The 24124-nt window shown below is 35.9% G+C and overlaps 2 pseudogenes; both read left to right on the top strand.

Moving 5' to 3' along the window:
• Positions 1 to 6233: 6233 nt before the first annotated feature.
• On the top strand, positions 6234 to 6917 carry LOC110209605 (carbonic anhydrase 2 pseudogene; annotated as a pseudogene).
• Positions 6918 to 7013: 96 nt separating this feature from the next.
• LOC144456392 (large ribosomal subunit protein uL10 pseudogene) lies at positions 7014 to 23747 on the top strand (annotated as a pseudogene).
• The last annotated feature ends 377 nt before the right edge of the window (positions 23748 to 24124 follow it).

Raw genomic sequence — 24124 nt, forward strand, 5'->3', positions numbered from 1 at the left:
TTGGGGGGATTGTACAATCATGCCTAAGATGATTCACCCTATTTGTATAAAAAGTAATGATGTCTAATTAAATTCAATTGTCCAATGAATTTTTGTGTCATAGACCTTAAATACATGTTTACATTCATTTTCATTTTATTACACATAAATGAAAATTTTTAACATTTTTTTAAAATTTAGAGTTCCACATTCTCTCCTTCCTTTCTTCCCTCCTCTTCCCCCTCCTTGAAAAAAACAATTTTATATAGGTTATATGTGTGCACTCATGCAAAACATTTTCATATTAGCCATGTTGCAAAAGAAAACACAGACCAAACAAAACAAAACAAAAAACAAACAAAAAACAAATGATAAAGTTTTTAAAAGTATGCTTCAATTAGCATTCAGAATCCATCGATTCTTTGTCTGGAAGTGGATAGCATTTTTTCATTATAAGTCCATTGGAATTATTTTGGATCATATTTACTGAGAATAGCTAAGTCATTCACATTTGATCATCATACATGTATAATATGGTTTTATTGATTAATTTAATATATTGTTATAGTGTACAATGTTCTCCTGGTTCTTCTCATTTCATTTTGCATCAGTTCAAGTAAGTCTTTCCAGGTTTTTCTGAAAGTATCCTACTCAGCATTTCTTATAGCACAATAGTATTCCATCACAATCATACCACAGCTTGTTCAGCCATTCCCCTGTGGTGAGTAACAAAGGCAGGGTGAGGTGCCCAGTTTTCTCCAGGGCAAGATATTATTAATAGTGATGTGTAAACTGTTAGTAAAGTGGGACACACTGGCCATCTCAATCAAAAAACCAGGGAGCTGAGATTGATCAGTATATTAGTTAGGCTAGCAATAAACAATAAATTGGGTCAATGGCCTCTCTCAATGACCAAAGACTCTGAGTGAGGTCCAACAGGGTGTTTTAAACCTAAGTGTCTTTCTTTTGACTGGCCTGACAATACATCGTTTGGACCTTCTCTGGCAAAGGAAAGACAATCTTGGTTGGTAGATATTTTAATGAGGAAATAGGTTAAGAGTTACATCAGCTCCTCCCTGTAACTTCCTTCTTGGGAGATGGGAGTAATCCTTGGGTGATAGGATTAGTCTGAAACTGGGGAAAGTAGGTTGGCTTTCATATGTGGATGATCACACCCCTCTCTGGCAATTAAGGAATGTTAATTGCTTTATGAGACCCAGCTGTCTCTAGTAATCTTGGCCAGAAAATCAAAACCTCCCAATCAGGTTCCTCCTCTCCATCCCACCCCATTTGGTCTACCCCTTGGAGACCAAATCACCCCTAATTTTGGAAAAAAGGCAGAATGTCTGTAAATAGAGCTAAGGATCCCAGGTTAGCAAGCAAGTGCTCTGGGGGCTAGGAATGATTACATTACTTCATAACACCTTTAGATACTGCCTTTAAGCTAGACTAAGAGATGGAGGTTTTAGATGGGGAAAAGGATGGAGTATGGAATAATATCAAATGATGCAGCACAATATTAATTTTCTTCATTCCTCACTCTGATCACTGAGAGACAATTTCCTCAATGAATCACTGCCTGGTGTTCCAATTTTAAAATGGCATCCAATATATCAGCCTCTCAGGATTGACTAACCAGGACACAAAAAGACCTGGAGGCACTAAACACTTTATCATGGATTGTTAATTATGAGACTTAAGTGTTTTACTGTGATGGGAATAATGTGAGGGGAAGAGAGAGATCGAGACTGACCCAGGCATTGACAGGAACCTTTGGGGGAAGTCCCCTTAGGCAAGTAGGCCTTACCCAAAAAAAATCAGTGAATGGAAAAGTATAAGGAAGAATGAACATTCAGCCTTTTTCTTAGTAATCCATTCCCACTGTCCTTTACATCAGTTCATTATATCTTAGGGCTTGGATGTATTATGCAGCTGTCTGGTTTCTGAAAACATCTCTTAATGCAGTCATCTGGTCTTCTGGAAGTCTCTACTTTTAGATATTCTGGAATGGGCCTATTCTCAGAGTAGCTTCTTCTATCAGTTCTGCTTCCATGGTTCAGGTCACTTGTAGAGATCCTTGGATGTTTCTGTTAATTTTTGTTGTTTTTTTTGACAAAACATCTCAATACAATTTAATAGTCACTTAATTTTACTTTGCCAGTAACTGGGTCATGAAAACTAGCTCAAATCTTCTGGCTCTAATCTTAAGTTTTTTCTTATATATAGTTGTCCTGTGATGTAGGTTAGCAAGCTGTTATGTTGATATATTTAGGAAATTCAAATAACAACTAAGAAATCAGAACCTAACTAACCCTCTTAAACTGCCTGATTTGTGCAGAGGATAGACAATATAATTGTATATGTAAAATTCTGAACCCAATTTTAGAACTTATTAGAGCATGCTCAAGGTCTCTGTATCTCATTAGAATAATTTATGTTTGACACATATAATCATCCAATCTTGTTGCTTTCTCAAAAAAATTTCCAGCTATTCATTTCAGTTATTAAATTTTTACTCCAGCAATTCATTCCAGTTATTCACTTCAGCTACCCATTCTCCCCTTAAGAGGACAAGATACTGCTAAGGATCTACTCCTATGCATAGACAAGTAGATAACAATACTCTTTGTAAGTAGAGACCACTTGTATGATCAAGTTTAATGGCCGTGCAAATGAATTTACCTAAGAGATGCTTATTTTACTTCAATTGTAATAAAAGACCTGGGATGGGATGGGATATGTAAATAGCCTAACTAATCATGTTCAGGTGGAATAGGCATTACCTCCACGTAGACCACTGCACTTAAACACTCTCTAAACATGGGGGCATATTTAAAATAACTTGTATAGTTTACTTGAATTTCAAAACATGCTCTATATACAGGTTTGTTTCAAGACCTAATCTTATATGTGAATATAACTGATAATAGGCAGATGACAAACTCAAGTACTTCTTAACTTAGTTGTTTAGGACGTGGAAAGGATTATAACTTCAGACTAAATAACTTACATCTTCTATATTTTCGTATTATTGTAGTAACTTAGGTGTGTTCCGGCACTTGTCTTTTAGATAAAGATTTAATACTGTATTTATATCTTCTACTGACCACCTGCCAAAATTATAGAAATTTTCTATAAAAGCAAAAAGAGGGAAATAGCTATACTAAAGGGAAAATGCTCCCCTAGCTTGATGTCAATTCCTGGTAAAAGTCATACAGGCAGCTAATTTTATTGTCAAAATGTCATAGCCAGGATCAGAATTAGACAAATGGGAAAATTTTCTGTTTAAGAGGAAATATAACACTGGGGAAATCAAATCAGGAGAGTCCTGTCTCAGCCCATACCAAAAGTTTCTATCCCAACTCTTCCCTGAAACAGAAATCCATCTGTAGCAGTTCATAGATATCACTGCCATAGGGCTACTGGCATGATGGATCATTGGCTCAATGGCATTTCCAATGACCATACCTGGAATCAGACTCAGTATAATATCAATTACTGTCCCATAAGATTTAACCTTAAAAAGCAATCACTAATCATAGCTTAGGGCTGGATTCAGTTATCGTTACCTTCATGTTGTTGAGGAAAAAATATTATAACTTGACCCCTTAATTACATTCCTACAAGTGAAGTCTGTTAAGACTAGGTTGACTCAAGATGTAACTTCAATACTATTCCAGGTATAATGTCATAAATTCAACAATCACAAATCATCACATATATTGCTACTATAATATAAACTTTGTAAAAGAATGTTAGTAAAATTAGAGAATCTCATTTTCTCAGTAGCCATATTCTGGAGTTTCACAAGATATGGGAGAGCCTTGCAGAAGTAAAGTCATTCCAGGCAGAGCAGTAAGTCAGGGGATGGGTGGAAGAATTAAAGAACTGGGTCAAAGCACCTGAGGTTGCTTTTCTCCTCTGTTCTTAAAATGAAAGGCTTATTAAAGCCAGTAGGGCAGAGCATTGGTGCCATTCATGCGACGGTTATGCTTCAGATTTCCAGATGTTGAGAGATTTCACTACCAAGTTAAGATGTAGTTTTAAACAGCTAAATAATTTAGGTGGAACTTACTTTCTTAATGGGAGCTAATTTGTAAACTTTCCCATTCTAGCTCTATGTGAAGCTCATTCTTAGATCTCTGAATCTTGCAGCTCTCAGGTTTATAACCTTATACTATATTACCAGCAGAACTGATACAAAATTATAACTGTGCCCAAACAGTAAGGCTCAAATATCTTATCAGAAAAACAACAAAGGAATTTTTAAGCCATTATTATAATCTTAATGAAAGAAAATACACAGCAAAACAGTAGCTTTTAGATGACTCTTTTAAACAACTGATTATTTTAACCTAAAAGTATCCAGATTCTAAGTAATTTCTTCTAACAGTATTGGTGTTATCAAGTTTCACAATATAAGCATGCAATTAATTTTACATTAATAATATTAGAAAATACACATATATACACATATACATACATGCATATGCATACACACACATACATGCATACATATATCATATATATAGCTCTACCAGTTTAGATTTACAACTATTATGAAAGGTTAGCTCAAGAGTATGCTGCGCTAAATATTATGAGCCATTGCTATTAAAATTTCTCATTCTAGTATTCTAGATAGAGGACTGGTAGGGTAGAGAGTTTGGTCTTCCTCAGACCAAAGTCCTTGAAAATTTTACAGAATACAAAGGGAATTAATACAATGATTCCCAATTTGCAAGATGTAAGGAAACACTTAAGGTATTGTGTAAGTCACATATAAAACAAAATGGAGCACTAAGAATTAAAATAGCCAACATTATTGCTTGATGGGCAAGGCCTGGTGCTAAGTGCTCTACAAACGAGTTTCTTTCTTTTTTTTTTCTTTTTAGGCAATTGGAGTTAAGTGACTTGCCCAGGGTCACACAGCTAGTAAGTGTCAAGTGTTTGGTCTGAGGCCAGATTTGAACCCAAATCCTCCTGACTTCAGGGCCGGTGCTCTATCCACTGTGACACCTAGCTGCCCCTACAAATGAGTTTCTTACAAACACCTAGAAAAGTGGGTGGGCCCAACTACCAGACACTTATTTAACTTCATTTATAGTAGGCTAGAAAGTTAAGACTTAAAAAACTTTTAGGGCAGTATGGAATAATGGGTAGGGAAGCTGATTAAATCTCATCTCTTTGTGATTTCTGGTTCTCTACTTTCTCTACTAAATTACCATACTAAATTATACTACTAGCAGGACTGGTAAGATCTTAAGACTCTTTTTTTCACAGATGAAGACATTTTAAGAGATCTTTGCTGTATCAACTGCACAGAAAATCATTATCACTACCTTGTATATTTCCAAATAGTTTTCACATTTACATCAATCCTTTAATGACTAAATCTATAACCCAAGAGAATAAAAAAAGTTTACTTTTCTAATGATACTTCCAATACAATGAATTATCAAATTTATGTTAGGCACTATCTTTAGCCACATTACATATTAGTAAACTGAGGTAATACAACTTATTATTAGATCACACAGTTATCAAATTTTGTGAGATCTGAGTGTAACTCAGGCTTTCTTGACCCATGCATTTCCCCAACATTTTGTCTTACTGCTAAACAGTACAGAAAATTATGACTTATCAGAATTGTCCTACTAGGTGAACACATCTCCCTTGAAATGAGACCAGAATAAAGTCAACACCTGCATCTGTTCTTACAAATGGTATCAGACTGAGTCTTAATAGCCTGTCCTTTAAAACTAAGTATAATCCTAAAGAGAAAAAAATTACTTTTAATGGAACAGAGAATTTTCAATCCTACCTGATGAAAATAATAAAATCAATAGAAATAACCCTGGCCTCCTTGCTGTTCTCTGAACAAGACAAGACACTCCATCTCTCAACTCTGGGAATTTTCACTAGACTATCCTCCATGTCTAGAATTCTCTCACTCCTTATATCATACTTTTGGCTTCCTTCAAGTCTCAGCTAAAGTCTCACCTTCTCCAAGAAGCCTTTCCCAACAGGCTTGGTGTAACCAATGCAGATGTACAACCCAAGAGCTAATTACTAAACCCTGAGCAGATTGCAAGACCACGTCCCAACATCACTGGGGATTTGAGCCAGGCTTGAATGGGCCAGAGTGCTAGCATAAGGCTTTTCTTATTGCCCATGGGAAAATGACAGTCTTCTGTGGAAACTGAGTTCTCTAAAATTCCATATGACAGTACTCTGAAAACTTTGAAGTTTGACCCTTCTACCATGACCCTTCTACTGCTAAGAGAATCATCAACAATGGTCACTCTTTCAACATTGAATTTGATGATTACACTGATAGATCAGTGCTAACTGGAAGACCCCTGATTGAGAACTACTGGTTTATCCAATTTCATTTTCACTGAGACTCTATTGGGAGCCAGGGTTCTGAGCACATTGTGGATGGAAAGCAATATGCCACTGAGCTTCACCTGGTTCATTGGAATACAAAATATGAGAGTTTCAAGGTTGCTGTGACATACTGGCTGTTGGATCTTTTTAGAGGCAGGAATTGCTAAACCAGGACTTCAGAAAATCATAGACATTCTTAATAAAATTCAAACAAAGGGTAAAGATGCAGTTTTCACTGACTTTAACTTTCTTCCTGAGTCCTTGGAATTTTATACTTTTACTGGCTCACTGACCACTCCTCCTCTCTTGGAATGTGTGACCTGGATTGTCTTACAAGAGCCCAACTGTGAGCCATGAACAGATAGTGAAATTCTAGAGCCTTTACTTCACATCTACTGGTCAAAGTCCTTTGAAACACATGATGTGCAACTGGAGCCTTGTACAACCCTTCTGTGGCAGACAATTAAGTCTTTCAAATGTTGATTTCTGATGAAATGACCTAACTAAGCACAAATCAGTCTGTACACTGGTAGCATCTCCACTAGTCTCAGTCTTTTTGTATCTGTACGTGATATTCGTTCTCATAATATATAAAAAGGTTGTAGACCAAGTTAAAATGTTCTTAATGTGTGAACCCAATAACTTACATGCGCAGACCCATGTACAATGTTTGGCAAGGTAACATTGACCTTTGGTGATGGCAATTTTTTTTTCTGTGGTAAGGAACCAAGATAAGGAATAGTAGAATTGCTCCTTCCTCTCTACATAATAGGGTACATGAGTGTCTAGAGCTATAAACCCTAAAGCTATTTTTAAAATATAGCAAAGCAGAAAAGTTGAAGACAAACTTCCAATAAGTGATTAAGTGCATCAATATGAAGTATAAGAAGGCAGAATTAATAATACATGTTTGTAGCCATGTAATCTTTAAATAGGGATGATGTTTTTGTGAATTTTGAATTATCTATAAAAACATTTTAATTATAGTTATAATCCAGATTATATTTCCATTCAGAGAACATATACCATAACTTAAAGAAAAAAGTAATATTGTGTTTAAGATATATGTTGGCTAATAAAATAAATAATTCTATTTTTGGGGAAAAAAGAAGCCTTTCCTAGTCCTCTTTAATCTTAGTGCCTCCCTTCTGAAACTCTCCTCTCTCCTACGTATTTTGTTTGTACATAGTTATTTGAATGTTGTCTCCCCCATTAGGCTGTGTCTCTTTGAGAGCAAGGACTGTGGTTTCTATTATTTATTTATTTATTTATTTTTAGGCAATTGGGGTTAAGTGACTTGCCCAGGGTCACACAGCTAGTAAGTGTCAAGTGTTTGATCTGAGGTCATATTTGAACTCAGGTCCTCCTGACTTTAGGGCTAGTGCTCTATCCACTGCACCACCTTGCTGCCCCAAGGACTGTGTTTTATCTTTTCTTTGTGTAACCCCTGTCCCAAAACCCATTGATAATGGACTCTCTCCTTATTGGTGAAGATACATACCCTGCTCTCTGTGAGTGGTAGGGTGGAATTGGTAAGAAGCAAGAGAGCTCAAGTTTTCACCAGTCCCTTTCTAATCCCCCTACAAGACTCAGTAAGCTTTGAACCTTATTGATTCTTCAAGCATTGGCTCACTTTAGGCACTCCGGGCTTCTAACTTTGAGAGAGGAGATGAAAGAGGCCAACCCACTTCAAGTTGCTGAAAGAAAAGACTCTGGGAGACCATAAGGAGAACTGCAGTCTTCATCATGCCCCTATTCTCAGCTTGATACTCTAGAGATTTCCAGGAGTATTTACCTTGGGTGAGAGCCAGTATATTCTCTCTTGGTTGAGCTGAGTTGTCTTGCTCTTAATAGGGAGAGCTCCTTCACTCTGTACTGTTTGTCATATATTCTCCTGAGAATGCCTTCTCTTATATCTGTTTTGCTACTATTTGGATAAATAGGTTTCTTTGCTATTCTTTATATGTGTTTATTTGGAAGTTAGTATCAGGTGGGAACAGGGTCAAGCCTTGGATATAGAGCTTGGTATTTTCCTTCCCTACTCCCACCCCACCCCCGCTGAAAAAATGACAAAGGGATCAGAAGTTAAGTTGAACATGATCATATTCCTTAAATTAAGAATAATTAAGGGAGCAGATCACTATACTTCTGGCTTGGTACTCCATTTCTCTGAGAAGAACCAGCCCCAACTTCTCACTTCCCCTATTGTAAGAAATTGAAGTCTCCTTTGGAGAAAGTGTGTGTGTGTGTGTGTGTGTGTGTGTGTGTGTAGGGGTGGGCAGAGAGGAGACTAGAGATGTCATTCTGACTCCTTTTGAGTCACACACAAGGACAGTGTCTTTGACATATGTGGAGATTCACTACACATGTAGGGCCTACTCTTTTTTCCTTATATTTGTATCCTCAAATGCATAACAGTGCCTGGTATTTACTATGTACTTAATAAATGCTTGTTGATTATATTGATAGCAGCTCTTTCTTGATAGTCTTAAACTGGAAGTTAAGAGGGTTCACTATTTGGTGAATGGCTAAACAAATTGTGGTATTTTCATGTCATGGAATATTTTTGTGTCAGAAAAAATGATGAAACAGATAATTTCAGAAGAAATGGGACAGATCTTTATGACATGATAAAGAACAAAGTGAGCAGAACTAGGAGAACAATTTATACAGAAATAAAGACATTATAGAGGAAAATAACTTTGTAAAACTTTAGAATTTTGATCAACAGAATAATAAACCACAATTGAAACATACTGCTCATTTCCTGCCAGAGTGATGATATACTTAAAATGACATATTTTTGGAAATGGCTGCTGTGGGCTTTTTTTTTTTTGCACACAACACATATGTATATACACGTGATGCACTCATATGCCTATATATGTATACACACATACATACACATACATGTGTATACATATATACAAATATATAAATTTTTTATTCATTTAAACAAATACAAAATGAGAAAAGAAAAAAGAACATTTCCATGTACACAGCAGAACATAAGAGAAGATTCTATATAAAACAATAAATGTCTATTTCATGAAAACCTATGTACTAAATATAATACATTGTTTTCAAAGTAACCCAGCTTTTCTGTTCTTCCTTCTAGGTTTTCTTTTATTCTCTTCTGCATACTTTTTATTTTTTTTCTCCCTTTTCCCCCTTCCCTACTCTAGACAAGGCTATAATTAAGCATGAATGTATATAATACGCATACATGTGTATAAACATACACACACATATATAATATGCACACACACATATACAATTTCATATATATGTGAAACCATATTATGCATATTTCTATTTGCCAATTCTTTCTCTGGAGGTGGATCTCATCTTCCTTCATAGGTCCAAGTCTTTCTATGTTTTTCCAAATCAACTAGCTCATCATTTCTTATATCATAGCAGCATCCCATCACAATCATATCGTATCTGAGAGATTGTCTATGAAAGTTTCCCCCCCAATTTTCTGCTTTCCTTCTAATCTTGTCTACATTGATTTTATTTATACAAGAAAATTTTAATTTAAAATAATTGAAATGATCCATTTTATACTTTAATAATGCTCTTGCCTTATAATGTAGTTTAAGGTCTGGTACTGCTGAATCTTCTTCCTGTACATTTTTTCCTCTTATTTTTGACCTTTTGGTCTTCCAAATAAATTTTATTATAATTTTTTCTAACTCAGTAAAACTAATTTTTTAGTAATTTAATTTGGATGTCATTGAATAGATTAGTTAAGTAGATTTGTCATTTCTTATTATATTGGCTTACACCTACTCATGAACAATGAATATTTCTCCAGTTATTTAAATTTGACTTTATTTGTATAAAGAGTGTTTTATGTTTATATTCATGTAGTTCCTGAATCTGTTTTGGCAGGTATTCTCTCTGGTATTTTATACTGTTTCATTATTTTAAATGGGCTAAAACAATATTAAATAATATTGGTGACACGGTGTAGTTTTCCTATTTTTCTCTTTTAATTAAATCTATTTTAGCTTTAACTTTGTCTGAGATCATGATTACTACCTCTGCTTTTTTTTTTACATAATAAATTCTACTGCAGCCCTTTATTTTATCTCTGTGTGTATCTCTCTTTTTTTATTGTGTTTCCTGAAAGCAACATACTATTGAATTCAGGTTTTTAATGTATTCTGCTATCTGCTTCCATTTTATGGGTAAATCCATCCCATTCACATTCTAAATTATAATTACTTGTTGTGTCTTTCCCTCCATGCTATTTCTCCTCACTATCCTTCTTGCCCTATTTACCCTATCCCTTCTTACTTGTCTAATTTACTTCTACCCACTACCTTGTCCTCCTTTTTTTCTTGTTCTTTTTGGTGAGGCAATTGGGGTTAAGTGACTTGTCCAGGGTCACACAGCTAGTAGGTGTCAAGCGACTGAAGCCGGATTTGAACTCAGGTCCTCCTGACTCCAAGGCCAGAGCTCTCTCCACTGCACCACCTAGCTGCTCCTACCTTGTCCTCCTATTCCCTAATCTACCCATCCCTCTAAGGGTCCCTCCCTTATCCTCTCCCACACCTTCCACCTTAATCTACCTATCTTTCTAAGAGTTTCTCCCTTATCCCCTTCCCCTCCTAATTCTTAATCTACATACCCTTGTAAAAGTCCTTTCCTTATCCTATCTTTTCACTCTTTTTTTTACTAAATTTAGAACACTTTTATACCTTTCTAGATGTATATGTTCCCTCTTTAACCCATTTCCCATGACAGTAGGTTTCCAGAACTACCAGCCCTCTTCCCCACTTGCTTCTTCTATATAAATTATTCTTTTCATTCCTCATTTGTATGAGATAATTACTCTTTTTTATCTCTCCCTGTGCAGTTTTATTTTTTAGAATCACTCCATCATACATTGCTCAGCCCAAACTCTTCTTTCAAACTACCCAAATAATGATGACAGTCATAAGAGTATTGATAAAATTATCACATATAAGAAGTAAATAGTTGACCTTATTGAATCCCTTATAACTAGTCTTTAATGTTTACCTTATATCTCTACTGGATCTCATATGTCAAATTTTCCATTAAGTTCTGCTCTTTTTGTCACAGGTACCTGAAAGTCTTTCAGTTTGTCAAATGTTCTTTTTTTTAAAAAAAAAAATTCAGTGTTATACTTAGCTGCTAGGTAAATTACCCTTGGATATGATCTCAGCTCTTTTGCTCTATGAAATATAGTATTTCAAGGCCTATGGTCCTTCAGTGTAGTAGCTGCTAGGTCTTATGTAATCCTGATTGTAGCTCTGCAATATTCAATTTTTTTTTCTTGTTCCTTGCAATATTTATTCCTTAGCCTGGGAGCTTTGAAACTTGGCTATGATATTTTTCTAAGTTTTCCTCCTGGGACCTCTTTCAGGTGGTGGTTGGTGTATTATTTTTTTTTCTATTTCTGCTTTACCTCCTTGTTCTAGAACTTCAGGGCAATTTTCCTTAATACTTTCTTGTAATATGGTATCAAGATTCTTTTCTTTTTATTGTAACTTTCAGGTAGCCAGACGATTCTTATATTGTTTCTTCTTGATCTGTTCTCCAGATTAGTTGTTTTTCTGATGAGATGTTTCATATTTTTTCTATTTTTTCGTTCTTTTGATTTTGTTTGTTTCTTAGTGTCTTATATCATCCTTAGCTTCCATTTGCCCAATTCTAGTTTTCAAGGAATTATTTTCTCCCTCAAGCTTTTTATTCTCTATTTCCAGTTGGTTGATTTTCTTTTCATGATTTTCTTGTATTGCTCTTATTTTTTCCTGATCTTTTCTCAATCCATGTAAGTATATATTAATTGGCTTTTCAATTAAAATTTTGTTTAATGGTATGAGGTGGTAGGAACAATAGACAAAAATACTAGCTACCTGAAAAATAAAAATAATAAACTAAAAAGAAAAACTCAGAACCCCAGGTTTAAAACCCCACAAATTAAATGAAAAACATTTATTCATCACCAAAAAAAAAGTATTCATTAACGGTTTAATGAAATAAAGTTTGCTAAAATGCCACCTGCAGTGCAATTTCTAACAGTCTTTTGTTAAAATGTTTCCTGACATCTCTTTTAATTATATCTGGCATGATAGATTGAAAGAATTAATTAAAAATTAATTAAATTAATTAAATAAAATAATTATTAAATTATACAAAATATAATAATATAAATATAAATATAAAATATAAAATAATATAAATATAAAAATTATAAATTATTAAATTATATAAAAATAAAATAAATTAAATTAATTTAAAAATAGAATAAAGCTAATATGATTTGGCTAAAATTAACATTAAAACAAACTATAATGTTAACAGTTAAGCAATCCAAAACACCAAAGAAATGTTTTAGTTAATGCTATCATTTCATTTCAGGTTGTTAATATACTGCATTGACTTTCACTGATCTAGTATAGTTAGTGGTTGCTTTGAATTCAGATGACCTCATTTACTTAGTTCAGGTATATTTCAGAAGGCTTTTAAAAGAGACTCCAGGGAGTTCATTTGAAGTAGTCCATCAAAACCAGATTGATTTAATTATGTGCATAATCATCCTCTACTAAAGTCTTACCCTGAAACCATATTGTGGTGTAGAGTTATCTTTGGATTCTTGAGATTATGCCAGTAGAATGCAAACTGGTGGTAACTCTTAGCAAGCCAGAAAGGCTTTCAGAACCATCTCAGCAATGAACTGCGTCTATTATCCAAAGACCAGCACAGCTAATTTCAGAAAGATCCATCATTAGAAGAGTGGCTGAATTTTCAGCCACAGCCAACTCATACAATGTCAGTCAATCAACCCTACAAGCATTTATAAAGAATCTACTAAGTACTAGGCACTATTCAAAGAGGTAGAGATATTAAGACAAAAATGTAACATCCCTTGCCCTCAAGGAGACAATAATCTGTGTCAGAAGAAGGAACACCTACACCAGTTCAATTACAACTATTTTAAAGTGTCAAAAAAAAATAACACTTGTTTAATGACAGAAAAATGGTTTGAAGAATAGATGAAAAAGATAGATACAATAAATTCATGAAAAAGAAAATAGAAAGGTCATGCTTTATATTCTGTAAGAATTAGAGGAAAGTGAGAGCATGTACTTTATAGATAATAGAAAGCATCAATCAATCTAGCAGCTTTAAGGTGAACAAAGAATATTAACCTTGCGTTCTTCCTCTGGAACCACCCTGGACTCTAATAGGTGGGCTTTCATTTTATCGTCTCAAAATTAATTAATTAATTAGTATTTTGGTAAGGTAATCAGGGTTAAGTGACTTGCTCAGGGTCACACAGCTAGTAAGTGTCAAGTGTCTGAAGCCAGATGCTTTCATTTTATCTTGTCCAGAATCAGACCTCTACCTCCTCACCATCATTTCCAAACTACACTAATGAGGGCAGGGTCCCTGTGTCCCACCCTTGGCCCTATTCAAGCTCTCTTTTATTTTTCATCTTCGTTTTCATCTTTTTCATTTCCCCCCATTTGAATATAAGCTCTTTGAGGCCAAGGTCTATCTTGCTTTTTTGGACATGGATCCCCAGTGTTCAATATAGTACCTCACACATAATAAACTAATAAATGCTTTTATAATTCATCCTTTCATTCATTCATTTATATATTTTGTTCATCATGTGGAAAATATACAGAGGGACAATTTAGAATTAGTTACAGTCCATTGTGACATTCTAGAGTGCAAGAAGCCCTAAAATTCAGATTGTTTCAGATATATATGTATACATTATATGTGTGTGTGTGTATACATATATATGTATGTACATATTACAAAGTAAGAGATTATTAAGGTTATAATGTATTCAAGGTATTTTGCATATGTAATTTTCTTATATACTGAATTGTTGTAAAGTTTTATTTTTAGTTTTATCATCTTTTTCTTTTGTGATTTTTCTACTTTTCTATTTATTTTTAAAAAATAGTTCTACAAGATGTCAAAACAGAGTTTTTAAAAAATGATGAGTCATTGAATTTCACAGCCAGTGTTTCCAGATTTGCATTGTTGGTTACTTTGTTTTTCTGGTTAGTCTTTTGTTCTCTGTTCCCAGTATTCCACTTTATTTCAGGCTGCTTCACTCCCTCAGTCCAGTGCAACCCAACAAGCAATTTACATGGTTACATCAAGAATAGATCATTTTTTTGAGGGCCATAAATTGGCATTTATTATGTAAGTTGAAGAACAGGTTATGAAAGGGGTGGGGGGCACATTCATAACAGAGAGTCCAAGGTGGAGCCCTAGGGGGGAGAGAAGAAGGGAGGAGACCAGGAGATGAGAGCCTCTCCTCTGTGTCAGTTCTAGACAGGGTTGATCCTGATTTTGAGCCTTGGTCCAGGGCACACAATGAAACACACAATAAAATGAATTTCCAGGTTTAGGAAACATCAAGAGGTGGCCAAAGTTACACATCCAACCAGAGGTGGGGCTGGGATTTTCCTTGGATCAGCAGCACTGTTTCCTTTTAGGAATTGAAGCATAGTGATAAGTTCCATCTCACTTATTTCAGCTCTTATGAAACATTCTTGTAGTTAAAGTCTTTGTGCTAAAGAATTCTCTCTTTGCCTCTCTAACTTCTTGTATTCTGCTTCTAGTTTCTTTGAATATGCATCCAATTTGTAAGCTGCCTGCTCAAGAGAGCTACTTGCTCCTCAGTTAAAGTGATCTGATCCAGATAAGGCTGAAGTGCTGCATATTTATGATTTAAATCCTTTAGGTTTCTACTTATGTTTACTACAATATCTTTCATTTCTAGGTACTTCAAGCTAGTCAGTTTGTTCATATTTTCCAGAAGTGTATAGTCTTCACTGGTGGCTCTCAGCTCACCTGTCAGGTACGTGGCCATTTTGGAGAACATGTTCTGGCACAGCCCTGTAACAGCTTCCTTGGCCATCTCTACCATGGCATCATCTAGGCCTGGGAAGGGAGGAAGGAGAAAAGATGGAGGGAAGGATGGGCATGGGGGAGGAGGGGGAGAGGAAGAGGAAGAGAAAGGGAGAGGATAGGAGGAAAAGGGAGAGGAGGGGAAGGAAGGGAAGAAAAAAGGAAGGAGGAATAGATCATTTTTATGAGAGCAGTTGGACAAGGGACCTTTGACTCACCACCCCCCCAGCCCAGTTAATGAAATTAGAGAAGATATTGGGGCAAGTAAGAGAGATAACAAGGTATTAGGATCTTAAATGAAGTATTAAAAAAGCTTATACTTTGTTACCCCTTTATGAAATGGAAAGATGTTTTCTGATCAAAATGGATTAAATTAGAGTGATTGGTTATACTTGGTGGATCTTTTAAAAAGTGGAACAGACTCTATAGGGATCCAGGTGAGTTAATGTAGGAGAGAACCCAGAAGACTCAAGAAGAGAGCCAGCCATTGAGAAGGAGTTATTCCTCACCTCTTACATGAGGGGAGGAGATTTTATTCTCTTTCCTTCCACCCACTTTTGTCTATGGTGTTTCTCTTGCAGTAGACTTTCTTGAAGGAGACACTACACCCAGCATGGAGCAGGCCCAATGAGTCAAGGCGCAAGAACAGTGAAGCTTTGGGACTTGAAGTAGGACATAGCTCTGGGAGGAATACCTATGAGTTGAAAAGTGAGCTAGCCCTGCCTATTTTGCTGATGAGAAATTGAAGCAAACAATGGTTAAGTGACTTACCCAGGCTCACACAGCTAGTAAGTGAGGCTGGATTTGAACTCATAAGGATGTGTCCTCCTGATTCCAGGCCTAGCGCCTATCTACCACCTAGCTGTGCATAAATGAACTGGAGAAGGAAATGGCACACCACTCAGTATCTTTGCCAAGAAAACCCCAAGACAGATATATTTCTTTTTTTTATTTTTTTTTTCCATATGCTTTTGAGTTGAAAATTTTTCTCCCTTTTCCTCCCCCCCACCCTCCCCAAGACGGCGCACAATCTGATATAGGCTTTACATTTACATATCCATTAAACATATTTTAACATCAGTGAAGTTGTAAGTACAAATAAAACCAATGGGAGGAACCATCAGAAAGATGAAACAAAACTCAACAGAAGGTAAAAATAAGTGATAGTGATTCAACTTCCATAGTTCTTTCTTTGGATGTGGACAGCATTTTCCATCCCGAGGCCTCTGGAGGTGTCTTAGATCCTCGTAATGCTGAGAAGGGTTCAGTTTAACAATCTTAGTCATTGCATAACATGGCTGTTATTGTGTACAAAGTCCTCTTGGATCTGCTCACTTCACTCAGCATCAGACCATATAAGTCTTTCCAGGTTTTGACAGATATATTTCTAAGAAATTCCAGCACCCTTTGTCTACCTCAGTAAAAAACTACATAACCTCTAACATTTGCAAATTTATCTAGCAATTGGCTGAGATAGAATTGATAGATTGATAGAATGAACTTCCTGTAAATAGCTACATGTATAGTTTTATTTTCATGAGCCAAACAAAGTTGGGTACCCAGGAGGTAGCAGTGAAATGGAATGCATGTCTTCTCGTATATTTCTTGTATAAATGTCCCTACAATGGTTTTTATGTTATTCAATAAGCCACATTTATTTAGATTTTTAAAAAAGATTAGGTTAAAAAGATTTTACTCCTTCTACCATAATAACTTCTTTACATTTTACTTCAATTGTCCCAGATTATTCCATTTTCCCCCTTCAAATTTTATTTAATCTCTTATTTCCTTTAATTTAGGTTTAGGGATAAATTTTTGTTGTTGTCATTGTTTGTTTCCCTATGTGTGTGTTCTCCTTGTATGTTCCTTAATCACAAGTTTTTCTTGCATGCATGTCTTCCTCCATACTGGTGGTGTCATAACTTGTGGGAAAGTATATCCTGTGTGTGTATGTGTGTGTGTTGTGTGTGTGTGTGTGTGTGTGTGTGTGTGTGTGTGTGATATAAGTATGGCAAATTAAACCATTTTATTTGCTATACTATTTCATTAATTGCTGTATTTTGAACTCATTCATCAGGCTGGTAAAAGGCAAATCAGTGGGGGCTCATGACTTATGATTTTGAGAAAGAGTTGACCAATTCATAGAGTATCTTGAACCTAAGATAGCTTTCCTAGGGTCTAGTATCTAAGAGAGGATGCCCAGTTACTATGTTTCCATACTCATATTATTTCTTTCTCTGCCTCTGCAAGGATTGGGCTGACTTGGTCAACTGTGTAGTATTTCAGTGCCCAATCCAGAAACAGGACATACAATCTATTTGGCATCTTTAAACTTCTGACAAGTCACATACACCGTAATTAGTGGCATTATTTAAAAGAAATCATTTAAATTCTAACCTTCTGGTATATTTAATGAATGATGAAATTTAGACCCTGTTTTTTTTTCTGCCACCCTCTAAACCAAAGGATGACAGAATGCAAAACAAAAAAAAAGACCCCCCCAAAACCCCAAACCCAAAAAACTACTCAGTGGGATTGCTGTTCAGCAAGTAATACACATGGCTGCTGTGTAAGTAAGTTTTGTGTTCCTTTGATTTTTGTATTTTATATTTCTCATGTTTAAAAAGATCCTCTAATTGAACAGGGCTTTTCTGTTCTATTGTTTTTTCCCTATGAAGAATATAACATGAGAAAAGTAGGAGGTTGGATGTGGATTGCAAATGGAGCAAAGTATTTTGATAGACTTTAACAACTCTATTTTATAAAGCCTCATTTCATTAACATTCAGGAAAACCCAGGTACCTTTCAAATTACTTCACATTAAAATTAGCATCTTAATCTGCTGTTATAAATTTCAATTATAGAAGATCAATGTAGTAGGGTATGGGCAGTTTTCAGCAGAAACCTGGTTTTGAATCACACTTCAGATATCTGCTAGTTGGATAAGCACAGAACAGTGAACAGACCACTGGCTGCGAGGTCAGAGGGCCTGGATCCAAACACTGCTTCTGAAATTATTACCTATGTTACACAGGACATTTATAACCTCTCTCAAGGTCCAATTCAGCTCTATAACTACATAATTGAGTTAATGTCTCTGAAGCTAGCTGTCCCCATCTTCTTTCAATGAGTTTCTTCCAGGGCCCCCATTTTGGGGATGGACTCAGGGTGGCCAAGCCTCATTCCCCTCCTAGCTGTGCTTCTGAGTCTCAAAACTTCCCCACTATGCCCTTGTAGGTAAACACCAGTACTTTTCAGATACCTTTTATGTATTGTGTTGCTCCATTAGATTGTTACTCCTGAAAGACATTGAGTGCCATTCTTTTTGTTTGTAATTGTATCTCTAGCACTTAACAGAGTACCTGGCACATAATAATTGCTTAAAAATGTTTGTTACCTTCTAGTCTGTAAAATGGAAATACTCATACCTAGTTTCAAGTGGTGTTGTGAGGCTTAAATGAGTTAATCTATGCAAATATCAGCCCTTCTTATTATCAAGTGTATTTGAAGCTCTTTGTAAGTCATCAGACTCAATATAAATGTCGTCATTATCTAAGAAGCTTCACAATAAATTACATTTCCCCCTATAACACATAAGCCAGTACAAGAGTGGGAAGCTATGGCCTCAAGGCTGCAGCTAGTATTTGAGGGGAAGAACTATTTGTCATGACTTTTTAAAATTGAGGGTTTAATTTTTTAATTCATGTAGTTTTATTTGTAAATTTTTTGTGATTTTGCTAGGACCATGAACCTAATTTTTAAAAATTGAAAATCATAAATATTTGTAACCTTATGCCTTTCTGCCTTTGAGCTTATGCCCTGTCTTCTCCCAAAATGCATTCTGGGCCATGTAATGCTTTCTCTGTAATAGATACCCTTTCCTGGTTCTACTTTACTGTCAGTTACTTAGATAGTAATTAAGGGGTAAAGGTACCAGAATGCTGCCATTGGCAGGAGATTGGCAGGCAAAGAATGGTGGAAATGATTCATTTTTTAGTGTAGGAAGTGTTCCCTTCCCAGTCTTTCCCAATGTGGGAACAACTAGTTTCACTAACATTTCTATAGGAATATTTAGCAATGTTAAATGAGTACTTCAGAGAGAAAGAGAGGAAGAGGAGGAGAGAAAGACAGACATACAGAGACAGAGACACACAAAGAGAGAGAGGTGTTCAACACCAAGTCATGAACACCATGAAAATGGAATTGACTGTGTCAAAATATTTTGGAACTACCTTGTTTTCCAGAGCTAAGGCCCAGCAAGCAGGCTATATGCTTCACACTCTGGATGATCTCGCCCTCTTGCAAAGTGTATTGCACCAGCTGTTCACTCCCCCTATTGACCAGGGACCTGGGAGCCAACATCCCTCACATCCCTGGCATACTTACAATCTCTGTTCCTTATACTGTACTCCTGTTCCCATCACAGAGTTCTGGTTCTGTACCCCATAAAATAATCACAACCCCTAAGACTTGGGACAATATTATTTCCACAGGATCTGTAGGTACAGTAACTCAAGACCTAAAAATGATTATGTCATAGTCTAGCCTAGTATGTATGTAAGCACTGCCTGTGCCCCAATATGTTAAGCCCTCCTACTCAGGAGGACTTTCACTTGCAAGTGTGAGACCAGTCCAAGTCTGGACTGCATGCAGAATTCTGTTGACAACCATACTTTCACAGCAAGTTATTAGTTGCTCACCTGGGAATCATTTAAAAATCAGCTTTTCTCTCTGTAGTTATATTATCAACATGTTAGAACTAAAATAAAAATCAATGCCAAATTAGAGGTATAAAGACAAGAAGATAAAATTTTCAATTATTTTGCTCTAATTTGATCCATTCAGGCAAGTTATTGTTGGAGAGAACATTTCTGAAAAGAGAGGGAGTCAGCAGTACATGGCACCTACACAAAAACTGACCATGTGTAAGGGCATAAAAACCTCATAATCCAATGCAGAAAAGCAGGAATATTAAATACATCCTTTTCGGGTCATGGTGCAATAAAAATTATATGTAATAAAGGGCCACAGAAAAATAGACTAAAAAATAATTGGAAACTAAATAATTTAATCCTAAAGAATGAGTGGGTCAAACAACAAATCATAGAAACAATCAATAACTTCATCCAAGAGAATGATAATAATGAGACCACATACCAGAACTTGTGAGATGCAGTGAAAGTGGTTCTTAGATGAAGTTTTATATCTCTAAATGCTTATGTGAATAAAATAAAGAAAGAGGAGATCAATGAATTGGGCATGCAACTAAAAAAGCTAGAAAAAGAACAAATTAGTAATCCCCAATTAAATACCAAATTAGAAATACTGAAAACCAAAGGAGAGATTAATAAAATTGAAATTAAGAAAACTATTGAACTAATAAATAAAACTTAGAGCTGGTTTTATTAAAAAAAATAAAATAGATAAACTTTTGGTTAATTTGATTTAAAAAAAATAGAGGGAGTCTATGCAAAGGCATGAAGTTGAGAGATAGAATATTGTATATGGGGTGAACAACAAGCTGTCCAATTTTACTAGAACATAAACTGTATGTGGAGGGATAATGAGAAAACAATCTGGAAAGAAAGACTTTGAAGGACAAACAATAATTTGTATTTTATTCTAGAGGCAATAGGGATCCAGCAACGTTTCTTGAGCAGCGGAATAACATGGCAGAGCTGTGCTTTAAGACTCTTAATTTGGCAGTAGCATGAAAGATAGATAGGTTAGAAGCAGAGAGATGATTAGGAAGTAGGAAATGGCAAGCCACTCCAGTATCTTTGCCAAATGAAGTGACAAAGAGTTGGACATGACTGAAAAAGAAGGCAACAGGTTAGGAGGCTAGTGAAAGTTAAGAACTGAGAATGACTCCAGGGTTGTCATCCTAGGTAACTGGAACTGTGGTGGTGTCCTTGACAGAAATAAGGAAGTGAGCAAGAGGTATAGATTTGGAAAGATAGTGAGTTCTGGTTTAGACATGTAGAGCTTAAGACACCTATGGGATAACTAGATGGAGATGTATATTAGGCAGTTGAGCATATATGAACAATCACTATTTTCTTTTGAAACTTAAATGACATAAAGCAATTAGAACAATAAAAAGGCCCAAAGAGCCCATAAATCATTTCAGCTAGCAAACATTTGATTTTTCCTTGCCCAGTAAAGTGGCAGCCAAGGGTAACAGTGCATTAAAATATAAACACATTTACCCAGTATTGTGAAGGAGGATAGTAGAAATTATGTGGAGTTTTTTTTTTAATTTTAAATTTTTTATTGTTAGGCAATTGGAGTTAAGTGACTTGACCAGGGTCACACAGCTAGTAAGTGTCAAGTGTTGGGTCAGATTTTAACTCAGATCCTGTGCTCTATTCACTGCGCCATCTAGCTGCCCCAGTTATGTGGAGTTTTGCCACATAGAACAGCAAGAAATGGAGTATAGAAAAACAACTTTGAATGGGTTTTTTACCATGTGATCTTGTGTGAGTAACATTTTCTTTAAACCCTATTTCTTTAAATCCCTGCAGCACCTTCAAAATACCCAAGGAAAACAGGGTACTTGGAAATTGAAATTTTCCTCAAGACCATCTAACATTTGAATGATTGTCCAAAATGCTTCATTGTGAAAATAGACAATGTGGCCTCCAAACAGAGACCGCAAATTTGCTGTAGTGATGATGAAGAAGAACATCATGAGACACGAAGCTATGCATGGTTATCTGGAAAACAACCTTGTTTTGGAAAAACATTGCCTCATATCCAGGAAAATGTGGGCTTTGTGTTCACCAAATAGAATCTGACTGAGATTGGAGACATTCATTTGTCAACGAGGTAACAGCTGCTACTTGTGCTAGAGGAATTTCCTCCAAGTGAGTTCACTGTGTGTACACTGGTCTGGGTCCTAAAAAGCCCTCCTTCTTGCAAGCTTTGGGAATCACTACTAAGTTAGTAGTTAGTACTATAGGAGCACTATTGAAATCTTGAATGATGTGCCATTGATTAAAACTATAGACAAAGCAGGTGCCAGCAGAGTGATATTATCAAATATGTTGACTATCTCCCCCCATTCTCCTTTGGGTAGATAATTCACCTGGGGTTTGATAATGCCAGCATCTATAGTCCTGGAATACTTGATATAACAAGGGAAACTTTGTGTCTTTGCTTCTTGGAGGGGATATGTAATGTTTCCTGTTTCTGTTTGCAGACTGGTCACTCAGTTTTTGTACCCACATTGTACTCTTTCATCAATAACTAGCAGGGGTTCTTGGCTGTACCTGTGAAGACTAAGTATACTTTCCCAATTGATGAAAAGGTAAAAACTTTGTTTGCAGATTCTTCAGCATTTGTAGCTGCTGTCCCTGTGGCACCAGTCATAACAGCTGTTCCTCTAACTGCTGTTCCAGTCAAGGTGGAAGCCAAGGAAGAATCTGATGAAGATACGGGATTTGATCTATTGGATTCTCCCAAATTAAACAACTATTCAATTCATTTTGTTTGTGAAACAAAGAGATAGTGTTCATTTATCTCTGAAATGAAAACCACCTCCCCCCAAAACACACACACACACACACACACACATACACACATACACACATACACAGAAAGCTTGGCATGAAACTCAGACCAGATCATCCCAAGATCATTTAAAGATTAAACTGGAAAGAGAAGAGCAAACAAACAAACTGATCTTTCAGCATTTCTAGAACCAGATCAAAGTTTGGCATAATGAGAACTGGATGGGATTTGGAGTCAGGGAACCAGGGACAGAGTTGGCTTTGTCACTGTCCGTGAGCAAATCACGTTATTTACCCAAACCTTCCCTTCCTTACCTATACTGGGGGTTGGAATTGATGATCTTTAAGGCTCTCCTAGCTCTTAATTTATGAACCTAGGATAAAGGTCTCAGTCTGGTGGGTTCTGCCATAGCCTTGGTAATGCAAATTGAGACTTTAGACTATAGACTGGAAGGGAATTTCCCTCCTAGAACTTTCCATTCTAATTCAATCCAACTGACCTTTGTAGATCTGGCCTTCAACATTGAGATCTAAGCTTTGTACCTTCTATATTGTTGTTGTTGTTCAGTCATTTCTGTCCTGTCTGACTCTTCAGTGACCTGGCAAAGATACTGGAGTGGTTTGTCATTTTCTTCTCATTTTTAAAAAAGAAACTGAGGCAAACAGGGTTAAGTGATTTGCCCAGGTTTACAGAGCTAGTGTGTCGAAGGCTAGATTTGAACTTAGGGAAATGAGTCTTCCTGACTCCAGGTCTGGTATTCTATCTATCTACTTTGCTACTTAGCTGCCCTTATATGTAGGAGCTCAAAATCAACTTGAGATCAAATATTTTCCCAGAAGAAAATGATGTCTACAAAACTAAGTTTACTAATTTCAAAGGCTTCAGCTTTTCAAACACAAACTTATTTAAATTGATTGATAACATATGTAGTTTGCCTTTTAATACAATGAATTTTTGATCAGTGGGAAAGTTTATGTTCACAGAATCATTTATTTGGGTTTCAAACACAGGAAATTTAAAAATAAAAATAAAGCTCTTTCATTTTTTTTAAAGGTATAGATTATGGTATCTTGAAATAATTTCCCAGGCTACATCCAGTCAAAATATTTTTTCACTAAAAAACTTCCCAGAGAATAGCTCAGAAGCTTCCTGAACCCTATGCTCCCCTTCACTGACCATTCACAGCCTCTCTGCTATCAAGATTTATTTAGTTGAGTCTGGTTTTTTGTTGTGGTTGACAAATTTTGTTTTGTTTTGAGAGCAAGTGTTGCCAACTGACCACTTTGTCCATTAAGGAAAGCCACTGTTACCTCATTTGACTCATTTTAAGTATTAT

This window comes from Phascolarctos cinereus, unplaced genomic scaffold (assembly GCF_003287225.1).
Source record: "Phascolarctos cinereus isolate Bilbo 61053 unplaced genomic scaffold, phaCin_HiC Scaffold_3;HRSCAF=262, whole genome shotgun sequence".
In the NCBI taxonomy this organism is placed as follows: domain Eukaryota; kingdom Metazoa; phylum Chordata; class Mammalia; order Diprotodontia; family Phascolarctidae; genus Phascolarctos; species Phascolarctos cinereus.